Source organism: Physeter macrocephalus, chromosome 7, assembly GCF_002837175.3.
Source record: "Physeter macrocephalus isolate SW-GA chromosome 7, ASM283717v5, whole genome shotgun sequence".
Classification (NCBI taxonomy): domain Eukaryota; kingdom Metazoa; phylum Chordata; class Mammalia; order Artiodactyla; family Physeteridae; genus Physeter; species Physeter macrocephalus.
In genome coordinates, this window is record NC_041220.1 from 36,636,202 (window position 1) to 36,649,467 (window position 13,266).

The 13,266-nt window shown below is 34.4% G+C and overlaps 1 long non-coding RNA gene and 1 other non-coding gene across 3 annotated transcripts in view; one reads left to right on the forward strand and one right to left on the reverse strand.

Moving 5' to 3' along the window:
* Positions 1-13,266, forward strand: part of LOC102982449 (uncharacterized) — a 123,287-nt gene that overhangs the window by 44,597 nt on the left and 65,424 nt on the right. Inside the window, exons 1-3 of one of the 2 annotated variants that reach the window (XR_008617791.1) lie at positions 5,828-6,456; positions 8,957-9,068; positions 12,593-12,980. This is a non-coding gene — a long non-coding RNA (uncharacterized lncRNA). Of the gene's footprint in view, positions 1-5,827; positions 6,457-8,956; positions 9,069-12,592; positions 12,981-13,266 lie in introns of those variants that run through there. The other variant, XR_008617790.1, reaches the window with a different exon arrangement.
* Positions 7,730-7,801, reverse strand: TRNAE-UUC (transfer RNA glutamic acid (anticodon UUC)). Its single transcript has one exon. It is a non-coding gene; the product is annotated as a tRNA-Glu (tRNA).

A 13,266-nucleotide genomic window follows, 5' to 3' on the forward strand; every position in this document is an offset into this window, starting at 1 on the left:
TTTGTGGTACACGGGCCTCTCACTGTTGTGGCCTCTCCCATTGAGGAGCACAGGCTCCGGACGCACAGGCTCAGCTGCCACGGCTCACGGGCCTAGCCGCTCCGTGGCATGTGGGATCTTCCCAGACCGGGGCACGAACCCGCGTCCCCTGCATCAGCAGGCGGACTCTCAACCACTGCGCCACCAGGGAAGCCCTGAAATATCTTTTTTAAAAAAAGATGTTGTTTTATTGTCTTTCAAAACATTTTAGAAATATTGAAATAAAATACATCAGCTTTCGTTATTTTTTTATCTATGACCTCGTCACTTTGACTTTTAAAGTTATATTATGGTCTACCACAATGAAATGTTCTTTTCTCCCAGAATCAAAGAGGAGTCTTTTTCTTATTATTCAAAATGATTATGTTCAGTATTGAACATTGCTAAATGACCATTTTAGGACCAAACTAAGGTTACAGGCTGCATCTCTAAATTACCCTGGATTTCTCCTTTTTATTTATCATCTTTTAATTGCCTTATGTTTGTTAGTGAACAAAAGATTGACTTTATAAATTAAAGGCTATTTGAAAACTGAGGCCCAAGTCCCATCTGCTTGGGTTTATGACAAGCAGTAAGTGGAGGGAGGGGAAACCCAGCTGGCCACCAGTGGAGTAAGCCAGGCTGAGGCTCACTAGGGACCAGAGAAATCCAACTGGGCAGGAATCTCATGGCATGTAGCACTATTTAGCCATCACAGCTTCTGTAGTCTTGCTCTCTCTGACTTCTTATCCTTGAATATTATCAGCTGGAGTTCTCATCACTCTCACATCAAGAGGACCTAGACACCATTTCCAAGCCTTTTGAAAAACAGTATCTGAATTTCTACTCTAAATCTTCTTCCATTCTTCTCAATATGATTTCTCTCTCTATGGACCCCAGATATCATCTGTATTCAGTACTTATCACACATTAATAAATCATTGTGTGATTTTGAAAGGTATAAAATTAAATATAAAAATAGAATATGCAAAATGCACAGTGAGTTTTGGATAATTATATTCATCAGAGTATTGTTTGGTATAATGTAGTCTCTTTTCCTTAGGTTTTCCTCCTGACTTCTCTAAACCATAGTTCCCCTGTTTTTTACCTAGGCACAATATAGGATTTCCTGCACTGGAATGTTTTCCTGATGGACAGTTCATCCTGTCCAAGCCCCCTGGCATGCGGGGGTTAGTCTCCTTCAGTTCAGTGGTTGAACAGCTAGTGTATGAAATCAGCAACCTGCAGCGTTTCCTCTTACCTGATGTAACTTGTGATTTTTCTCAAGTCTCTGTTACTGAAATTCCAGGTCAGTGACTACTAATAGGTTTTTGTTTTTAAATGTTACATTCTATCTCTCTTTCTAGAAGTTTTTAACAAATAAAAGAGTAATCGTTTCCAAATCCAATACCATCTTTTCTAAGCAAAATGTGGAAATAACTTGACAATTCTGGGATGCAATCAATGGCATATATTAGAAAGTAGTTGAGATGAGGTGGTTAAGAGATTTTTTTAAAGTTTGCTCTTAATTCATGTTTAACGATTTGACCAAAAAGTTAGCATCTTGGGCTTCCCTGGTGGCGCAGTGGTTGAGAATCCGCCTGCCGATGCAGGGGACACGGGTTCGTGCCCTGGTCTGGGAAGATCCCACATGCCGCAGAGTGGCTCGGCCCGTGAGCCGTGGCCACTGAGCCTGTGCGTCCGGAGCCTGTGCTCCGCAGCGGGAGAGGCCACAACAGTGAGAGGCCCGCGTACCACAAAAAAAAAGTTAGCGTCTTAATTACGTATTCAGCTAGCAATTCATTCCAAGATTAGTTTGCTGATAGAAATAGTGTCTTCTACCCACTTCCAAATCATTTACCTGCATCCCTCACATGGCACTGAATGACTTCAACTTTGTGTTATTTACTTATTGATATATTTTTAAAATTTCATATTTCTTCTACTGTAGCCTTCTTGAAAACAAAACTTTTGTCTGGTTAATTTTTGTGTCTTTTATAATCCTTAGTACAGCATCTTGTAAATAATAAATACCAAATTGACACTTATTGAGTGAATGAATGAATAAATGCTATGATCCATTAAAACCAATTGACAATGCATCATGAAGAGAACATAGACATATAGAGAGAACCAAATGTGCTTTTCAATTTAAGCAGCAAGTTATAGACTTAAAGTTCTATTGTGAAGCTGAGGCCACACATTTGACAGGAGATATTGGGAACCAATGGGCTGCACCCTTACTCAATCCATTTAGAACCTTGTACTGAACTCTAATGTGTACCAGTACTTTATAGAAAGAAAATGTTTTTATTCTGTGAACCCAGAAGTTGTCCTAAATTTTATATACATATTCACTGTTATTTTCCTTGAAAATTATTTTCTAAACATTCTCAGAAAATGTGAAGGTTTTTTTTTTTTTTTTGCAGTAGGCGGGCCTCTCACTGTTGTGGCCTGAACATGCCACTCCGCGGCATGTGGGATCTTCCCGGACCGGGGCACGAACCCGTGTCCCCTGCATCGGCAGGTGGACTCTCAACCACTGCGCCACCAGGGAAGCCCAAATGTGAAGGTTTTACTCAAAAGAAAATCTTAATTTTTGCTTCAGCAATTCCAATAATATTGACTAAGATTTGTTCGATTTAGATTTTTTTCAATGATTTAGTAATTTTCTTCCAAATCATACATATTTTTTTGGCTTCCTATGGTGTTCTCAAATAGCATTCTTAGCAATTGCAAATTAAAAATCATCTCTATTCAGCAGATATTCATTTATTAGTTCTGATGTTTCACTCTTTTTTCTATATCTCTATATTACTGTATTTAAATAGTGTAAACAAATTATTCAGTACAGTGTAAAATATGACAACTGTTGTACTTTAATATCAGAGCAACCAAAATTCATCTACAGCTTCTTCTCTAAGAATAGTCCCAAGGGTGCTATCTTAGGACCCTTCCTTTTAATCATTGTTGTTGCCATTATTCATTGCACATGGTCTTTTAAAATTTATAATTTTTATTTATGAAGCTTAAAAATGCAGTGGTCATAATGCAATATAACATAGGTGCAATTAGTATATTTATTCTTTTTCCACTTTAGTCTTTAATAAACTCCCAGTGAACTTTTACCCTGTAAATGACCTGATATGACATATTTGAACTTACAGTGAACTTTTACATGAACTTTCAGTTATCCTCTGAGAAATACAACAGATGGAAAATAGGCAGATTTTTCAAATATTTTTAGATGCAGTACTTTGACATGTTTAATAGAGTCAACAGGCCTACTATCTCTTTCCAGTGTTTACTTTGCTGACTTCATGGTACGGCAGGCTGTTTAGTTCCATTATATGCCTGAATTCAGAGGTTGTTATATTTTTGCTTGACCAGCATCTTGATTTTAAACCAGTACTTGTATATACATTTAAAGACGAAGCTAATGGGGTCATAAAGTGTAACAAATTCTAAGAAAACTTTATTGGACCTGTTGAAATATGCTTGTTTCAAATTATTTAGATACTAGGGGCTTTTAAAGATCCATTTCAGATTTTAGAATATGAATCGGCTATAATGTTTTACCTTTGAATAGTTCGCAGCTAGGAATTCGGTTCAAAATGCACATAGGTTCTGAAGGGTCACTTGGGAAAGGAAAGGGAAAATTAACTGAGCACCAAATATTGTGTTATTACTGCTGTTTTGGGAGATAGGCTCCTTATAGGTATTTAATCTTTACAACTCTCTTCTGAAGTAGTTATCCTCTCATTTTACAAGAGGGTAGGGAGACAGAGAGGTTGAGTAACTTGCCTGAGAAGAGACAGATAAACTGGGAATTAAATCCAGGTCTCCTAAACTTTCAAATCCTTGCTCCTTTGAAGGACGAATTGTTGACAATTTCATGCTCCTAGAAACAAAATGTTTCCTTTGATCAAATAGATGTTAAAGATAAAAGTGTGATAAAGCTATAATACTTTTATAATCTTTGTTTTGAGAATTTAAAGAGTTTATTTCTTTGTATTTATTGCACAATATTCATAAATTAATTAGATTGAAAAACTCTCAGAATGCTCCCAGTGATATGAAAATAGTAACTTAAAATTTTTGCTTCTCTTGAGTTTTCTGTTGTTTGCAAAAAACTACATATACATATATTACATTTACCAAATAATGCAGGCATGTATATCATTTATCCATTGATATGCATCTCCTTGCTCAGAATCAATTCTTATTAACACCCACTTTATTCTCAGACCATAATTTATTCATCCTGAGGAATGTTTTAAATGTCATTTAGTTCAGAGGGAGATTATACTTAATGGACATAGACATGTATAAAGCAACACACAACTGCATTTATAAGATCAGAATATGAACTGTGTTAAGCTGTAATTAGCCCAACTTTCCTGACACTTCACTTAGTAATGACAGTATCATTGGTGAGGCAGATAAAGACCTTTGCGTTTCACAAGGATGTGTTCAAAAGCTTAAAAGGCCTGTTGTGGTCTTGTCAGTGATGCAATTTAAACGGAGAGGAAGTTAAAATAAGTTCTGTTACTCATTTTAAAGGAATTTATAATATTCTCCATTCTTTAATTTTTGAGTTCATTTTTACAAACAGTTTCTCATTAAATGTTGTGAACAGGTTTTGTATTAAAATAAATGATGCTGTTTCTCTCTCCAGTGTTTAGGTATTGAAGGTGGAGCAGTGCAGTTTCAAGGAGCAAAGGGGTCTCTTCTTCTTCCTCTTATAAGGTCTTTTCGCTGTGTTATTTTGTTACCCGGTTAGGGAGGAAGTGCATAAATTTGCCTCTGTACAATACGTAGGGAATTTAATTAGGGATAAAGTATTAATTTCTTGTAGAAAGTGGGCAAAAAACATGGTGGGAGAATAAGCCCACAGACCATCTTTGGTTTCTTGGTGTTGGTTAAGATTAATTGGTATATATAGATTCCAAAACTTATGATTACACTTACAATAAGAGAATTTCTTCAATTTTGGGTAATCATTATTTATCTGAAAATACAGATGTGTATGGTAGTACTACGATTATAGAGCATCATAGAGAAGGACTGCAGGGCAGGTTCTGAAGTATTAATACAAACAACGTATATCTGTAAGTATAATGTTACTTTTTCAACATGATATGTCCATGGCAGAAAACATAAAATTTAGGCATACGTGCTGTTTTTCTTTTATCCTATTGCTGTAACAAGGACTCTGAAGGCTATAAAGTGATGCTGTTTCTAAAAATAAGGTGTCAGTTTTAAAAAACCAAATTGTTAACCAAAGTTTTTAAAATTAATTTTTCATTAATAACTTACAAGTGTTCTAGTTAGGACTTTTGATTGCAAGAGACAAAAACTAAATTCAAACTAGCATAAACAAAAAAGGGTGGCAATCACATGCAAATCTAAACACATGTTTAGATTATATTGTATACTGTTTTTGCATCTTTTTAAAATTTAATGTAAGGGGCATTTCCTCATGGTTAAATGCTTTTTAACATTATTTCAAAAGTGCTTCATAGCACTCTGTTATCTGTATATATCATGGCATATTTAACCATTACTCTCTTGTGGGACATTTAGATTTGTTTCCAATAGAGTATTTCCGAATTCTCTGCCCAAGTAGAATAAAAAGCTTGATTGGCAGCTTAAATAGCAGTAAAATTTAAAGCCACAAAAATATTTCTCTAAATTCCAAAATAAAGTTCAAATGTAGTTGTAATTAGTTATATAGTTATTTAGCTAGTGAAAATTTTTAATAATTTATTAAATTCAGTGTTGACTCAAAAGTAGTTTTTAAAGAACATACTTCTTATAATGAACTTTAAGTCTCAATTTACTCTTGAGTTGCTGGTCTTTTGTTTGTTTTTGTCACTTGGTAGTTGGGATTTCCCTTCACAGGTGAGCCAACTTCTTCACATAGTTTTAACCAGTACCTATAAGATATGCGCTAATGCTTGCAGTTAGAATTTTGTTTCTTTAAACTCTGTGTGATAGACCTATTCTCTGCCATATATGTCTGTTAAAAAATAAAGCCACAACCTGAATTAAAATAATTTTTATTTTTATGTGTTTTTCGAACTTTCTACAATGAAATTACATTTCTATTATAATCCTACCCCCATGCCCGCATTTATATTGTTAGAGCTTCCACTTTACCTCTATGAAAATCACTATTTAGTTTAAGAAAAGGTAACTTTATGTACTTAGAATAGATAAAATAGTTTCTGATCAATAGTTATAGGGCCCATTCTAGGGCATATTATTTTTGTCACAGATTAATACCGTTGTTTATATTTGTAACCTTACATCATCAGGTAAGTGCTTGTTACCATGATGGTTTCAGATCATTTCAGATCATTGTGCTGTCTGCACAATGGGAGTGCCAAAAACAACTGAAAAAGGAAGGAGGACAGCTCAAAGCATTTTGAAAAGGTTTGTATATGAAACAAAAAATGAGCTCTCCAGTCTAACTAAATTCAAGGCATGTTAGCAATGAAAATATTTAACAAGAATCATTATTATGATCACTTAACATTTTCCCCCCAAGTACTTACACATTCATTCAGCACATTTTAAGTGACAGGTTCAGATACAGATGAGCCCTGTACCAACAATCTTACAGTTTAGCCTGCACAGATATCCGGAAACAGGTAAGTATTAGAAAAGTTTCATGGATGCTAAATGCTACTAGAAAGTTTTTTTTCTCTTAACATAAAGATTATGTTCAGAAAGTTAACAGAATGTACACAGGCAATAGAATCAGAAGTAATAGATCCTTTGGCAGTTCTGTTGATACCTTCAACTGTTTAGTGTCTGGAGATCATTTAGTTTGTCCCAGAAATTTTTCTTTTCTTTAAAATATACAGATAAAAAACTTCATAATATTTCTGTAACCAAATTTAATTGACAACTTTTATAAAATTTCTGATGCTTGAATCAAATCATTTACATCCTATCAGCAGTAGTAATGCTCCCTTCTATTTCATGTATTTAAACCATGTTATTGAGTTAATCAAGAAACTCTGGATTAAAACATTCAAGCACCTATTAATAAAAATAAGTAAGTACTGGTGAGAGATAGGAATAGACAAATTAGTGCTAATTTTTTCTTTCATAGGGAAGGACTTATCAAATCATTTTATTCTTTATCAACAATAATGATCATAAAACATTTAAAAGTACAAAAAAATATGAACAGGAAAATGAATGAACATAGTACACAATCCCATCACTCAATATAGAATCAAAGTGTTGTTTATTTATTTATTTATTTGGCCGCTCAGCTTGCAGGATCTTAGTTCCCCAACCAGGGATCGAACCTGGGCCTGTCGGTGAAAGGGCCGAGTCCTAACCACTGGACCTCCAGGGAATTCCCTCAAAGTGTTTTTAAATTAAAGACAACTACAGTTTGAATTTTTAAGACTACCTAGATTATTAATTAATTAATTAATCCTCTCTTTCAACTAACATTTGAGTTCCTTACTACATGGCAATCACTCTGGGTTCTGGGTGTGTATTTGTGAGCAGGACAGACAAGGTGGCTATCCTGATGGAGCTTAGTAAGTGGGTAGATGTTAAACTAATAACCTGCAAATAAAGAATTGAAAAATGCTTTGAAGAAATATTAAAGAGTGTTATGAAAAAGAATAATAAGGGAACATAATTTTTTTGGGGGGCCGCGCCTTGTGGCTTGTGGGATCTTTAGTTCCCTGACCAGGGATTGAACCTGGGCCACAGCAGTGAAAGTGCTGAGTCCTAACCACTGAACCACCAGGGAATTCCCAGGGAACATAATTTAAATTTAGCATTAAGGAAGGCTTTATTAAGTGATATTTGAACAGAGAAACCTGAAAGATGAGTACCTTCTTAGGCACTTAAATAAAATGAAAGCAATGAAAACATATCTGACACACAGTATTCAGTAAATATTGTTGAATGAATGAATGCTATTCTAAATGTCAGAAAACAAAGCAAACATTAAAACAGAAAGCATAAAACAAGATCTCAAAAGTTATTTCAAAATCATAGTTGTGCAAATAAATGTAAATGCCACAAACTGCCCAATTAGAAGATGAAGTCTCTTAGGTTAAAATCAAAGTCCAACTAAGTGTTACGATGCAGTTACAATGCAAGGGTTAGAAATATCAGAATAGGCAAGGAACAAGTAGAAGAAGGGCAAGAAGGTAGAAAAGGAAGAGGAGGAGAATGAGAAGGAAAAAAGTAGGGGGAGATGATATTAATAGTAAAGTAGGATTCAAATGGCATAAAAATGTATCTACACAATAATGATAATATAGTCATGTACATAAATAACATAGCATTAATATATTTAAGTCAGAACTATTAGATTCCTAAAGAGAAATGTAGAGAAGTACAATTGCTGTGGAAGATTTCAACAGATCTTAATATTTATCAAGTTGATTAAAAAGAACATAGAGTATTAGAACATAATATAACAGTGTTGAATTAATAGCTACAGATAGAATATTGTCTCCCACAAGTATGCACCTTATTTCCAAGCGTCCTCAAGATTATTATAATCTGTATCAGAAAGTAGAAATTTTACAGACCACATTCTTTGACCATATGTAATACAACAAATTAATAATTAAACTTTAAGCAAAACCAAAAACTCTAATCCCTTAGAAATATAAAAAGTACTTGTACATATAATTATTGAGTCAAAGAAGAAATCTTCAATTTTAGTCTGTTTAGAAAATAAGGACATTGAGGCTATAACCTCACATGCTGTGGTTTGAAGCTAAAACTACATTCAGGAGTGCCTGATGGCCTTAAATGCCCTAGATTGCCCTGCTTTCACTGTAATTGTTATTGACATCCAAAATGCTTGACTAACCAAACTTAAGGGATTGTTGGAATTGATCTACCATAAATTCATGAATATTTTTTAATCGCATTTACTTTGCTGGAGAACTCGACTCGTGTTTGAAGAAGCTGGCTTGGAAGATTATAGTGAGGTTCGCGTTCGGATTTTAGGATTTGAGGAAATATACGGAGCACAAGCTAAAGCAAATTTAAATGGAGTAAGTAGAACAGATTTCTCATTCCAGTGCAAATTAGTGCGTTGAAATACAATAAGTCCCCTACATATGAACCTCCAAGTTGCGAACTTTGGAAGATGCTAATGTGCTTTCACATGTCCAATCACATAAGTTAGTTCACCTGTCTGGCGTACATTGTCGTGTGTGCATCCTCTATAGTAGTTGTGCTTTTGTGTACTTTACTGTACAGTACTGTATAGTGTACAGTAGTACAGTATCTTTATTTCAAGCCTAGGATGTCTGGAAGCAAGTGTAAAAGCAGCGGTGAGGTAGCTGGTACTACTGTACTTTTCAAGGCACTGTACTGTAAGATTAAAAATGTTTTCCTTATTTTTTGTGTTTGTTTTCTATGTATTATTTGTGTGAAAATATTATAAACCTATTACAGTACAGTACTGTATAGACAATGGTGTTAGTTGGGTACCTAGACTAACTTTGTTGGGCTTACGAACAAATTGGACATACGGACATGCTCTCAGAATGGGAATAGAACTCGTTTGTATGTAGGGGACTTACTGTATTCTTAATCAGTTATGTATGAAAGTATTTATTGTAAAGACCAGCCTAGCTAAGGTTTAATGGGTAATGAATTTTGGGTTACTTCTATTTTACAGTGTGTATTTTTTTTTAAATCTGTAGTTTTATAACAAGCTTATTATTCAATTTGAATATTCTATTTGCCTATGGCAAAACTTACCCCAATTCCATTCCCTTCCTTCCTTGTTCCACCTTTAATATCTGAGTTATATTTAGGCTCTTGGGTGTCACGTATATGGTTTTCTTCAAAAGTTTTTAGAGTTAAGAATTTAAAATTTTTAACTTCTAACTTGTTCTTAATATATGTTGTTTGTTCTTTAGCAGTAAAAACAGAAGTATTTTTTCCATTCTTGCTGGAAATTTTCTACTCTTGACTAGAAAATGGATCAGTGATTTAGAATTAAGTATTTGTTTATATTTTAAAAATCCAACATATAAAGTATGTCAAAATCTATTGTAACCACCCATTAGAAATCAATTTCATTAATCTAATTTAATCCAAGTTATGTTGAGGTTATTTTTTAAAATATGAATAGCTAAATTAAATAAAATGAAATATGATCAATGTCATTAAATTATGGATAATTAATTTGACCTTGTCTAGGTAGTTTTTTCTGTATCCATATATTTACTCCTAACAGCATTATTACAGATGTGTGTTATATAAACTTTCTGTTCACATCGTTAACCCTTTTTAGGACTTTTTAACCCCAGTAGTCATATTCACAATGGTCTGACCATCTTATTTATCCCAGAGTATTTGTAGATATTCTGGTTTATAGTGATTGCTTTCACTTGTGTTAATCAAAGTTGGGAAAATGTATGGGAAACAACAGAGGCAATAGTAACAGTAACAATTAACACTAATTGAGGGGTTGCTAAGTGTCAGGCAGTGTTCTGAGTGCTTCACTTGTGTTGTCCTTTAGCTCTCACAACCTTTTCAGGTAGATCTGTTAGTATTAATACGTCCATTTTATAAATGAGGAAACTCAGGCACAGAGAGGTTGAGTAATTCGTCTGTGATCAAACAGCTACTGAGGGACAGGACCAGATTTGCACCCCCTACAGTCTAGTTCTAGCATCTGCACTTTTAACCACCAAGAGCAAGAGTTTCATTTTAGTGTGGAGTGAATTAAAAAGATCTAAGACCTTTGTGACTGAATTATTAAGGCTTGAATAACATAAAAAGATAATTTATTAAATTTTAGAGGAGAAAAATAATATTGTTATTCATAGTCCTAGATATATTAAATAACTCAAATATCTGTTCAAAACTTTGAGATTCTTTTCTATTTAGAAATTTTCTCTTCCATAGGAAATAGTAAGTCCAACAAGATATTGACTAAATATTTTATTTCAATAACACTTTTTAGAGAAGGAATTCTTGGTTTCATAATTTTTGCAGTCTATTATTCATTTCATTTTATAAAACCCCGCAAATGTCAAAAACTCCTGTGTTTTATTTTGTACGACTAGTGTGTGGTAAGGTCAGGATATAAACTAGGGCCCACTTAGAGTTATATAGGAAATTTTAGATGCTTGATAAAACCCAGAAACAGGAACCAGGTGTCAAAGTGTAGATATTTCACTATTCATGGAAATGTGTGCTCTGTTAGTTTCCAGGTGGCTTAATTACCATATTTAATTCACTGAATAAGAACTATTGAATGTAGAACTGAAAATGAAAGGTTGTTGTGAAAGCCAACTTTTAATTTGTTGTTTGGAAGTTGCTCTTTATTAAAAGATGCTGGAAAACAGTGCCTATGTCTGTTTTTCTTGATGTGCCCATGAACCTACATTTAGTCACATAATTAAATTGTCAAATAGAGTCATTAAGTTGGTTTTAGACAGAGAGATTGACAGTAAACATAATGGGAAAAGTAGAAGTTTAATTACTGGTCTTATTAAAATAATTATATCTCATATTTGTACTTGAAGCAATGTTTCACATCTGATGCCACTTATTTTCATCATAATAGCTCTATGCGGTAGTTAGGAAGCTGATATTATCTGCATTTTACTAAAAAGGAAAATTATGTTATGGAAAAGTAAACTGACTTGATTAAAGACAAGCAGGTCTTTGGAAGAAGAGGCAGAACTAGTCTCAGACTTCCACTGCCTTTTAGTGACCTTCCAAATGACCACACGTTTCAAAGAAGGTGATTGCTGAATTCTTAAAATTTTCAAATAAGGCACTTTTATTTACATACTTATAAACTATAATTCTGTTTCAAAGTAGGATAATTGATTCATTCTGTAATAAACTATCCAGTGACTATAGATCATCTATGTTGTAAATATTCTTAGGAGAAACTGAGCTATAGCAGTTACACACATGTAATTTAAAATCACCTGTCATATAAAGAAAGTAATCAGTATCAATGAAATAATAGAGGAAAAATGAAAAAAAAGGAATTTTACAAATGTAATTTTAGCAATTTTTCCAAGCTATTATTACCATGTGTCAAGTTGTAGTCTTTGTTTTTTTTTTTTTTTTTTTTGGCAGCATTGGGTCTTCGTTGGTGCGTGCGGGCTTTCTCTAGTTGCAGCGCGTGGGGGCTACTCTTCATTGTGGACTTCTCATTGCAGTGGCTTCTCTTGTTGCAGAGCAGGGGCTCTAGGCACGTGGGCTTCAGTAGTTGTGGTGCTTGGGCTCAGTAGTTGGGGCTCCCGGGCTCTAGAGCCAGACTCAGTAGTCGTGGCGCATGGGCTTAGTTGCTCCACGGCATGTGGGATCTTCCTGGACCAGGGCTCGAACCCGTGCCCCTGCATTGGCAGGCAGATTCTTAACCACTGCACCACCAGGGAAGTCCTCAAGTTGTATTCTTAAGATAAAAATAATTGTTATTAATTTATGGGGGACTCAGTGTTATCTATTTTTTTTAAAGATTTTTTTTGATGTGGACCATTTTTAAAGTCTTTATTGAATTTGTTATAATATTGCTTCTGTTTTATGTTTTGGTTGCAAGGCATGCGCAATCTTAGCTCCCCAACCAGGGATCGAACCTGCACCCCCTGCATTGGAAGACGAAGTCTTAGCCACTGGACCACCAGGGAAGTCCCTATTTTTAATAGGATGTTTATTTTTGTGGATATGCATGGCATAATCAGGAAAACATAATAGTAAACTCCTTATAGTAATCATGCAAACTAGAGATATTTATATGGTCCAGAAAAAAATCTTTCATGCTATGCAGACACAGATTTGTGCCTTATTTTGAGCTATGCATTTGTTAATTTCTACTCTTTGTTAATAGGGTCTTCGAGAAGTAGTCCTTTGGCTTTCAGTACATCATAAACAGAAGGCGGCAGTGGAAATTTTTTCAAGAGAAATTGCACCAGCAGGGACTGGAATGGGTAAATATACGTATTTTTACAGTTACAACTCTAAGAATCCCTTGCTTTCTTATCACCAGCTCAATTATAATATTCATTAGTTAGCCCTTCTGAACTTGGCAATGTGTGCTAAGCTACATGGATTGTGTTGTACTCATACCCCTTTTGCCTTTGAGCATTTTTTTTTTAACATCTTTATTGGAGTATAACTGTTTTACAATGGTGTGTTAGTTTCTGCTTTACAACAAAGTGAATCAGTTATACATATACATATGTTCCCATATCTCTTCCCTCTTGCGTCTCCCTC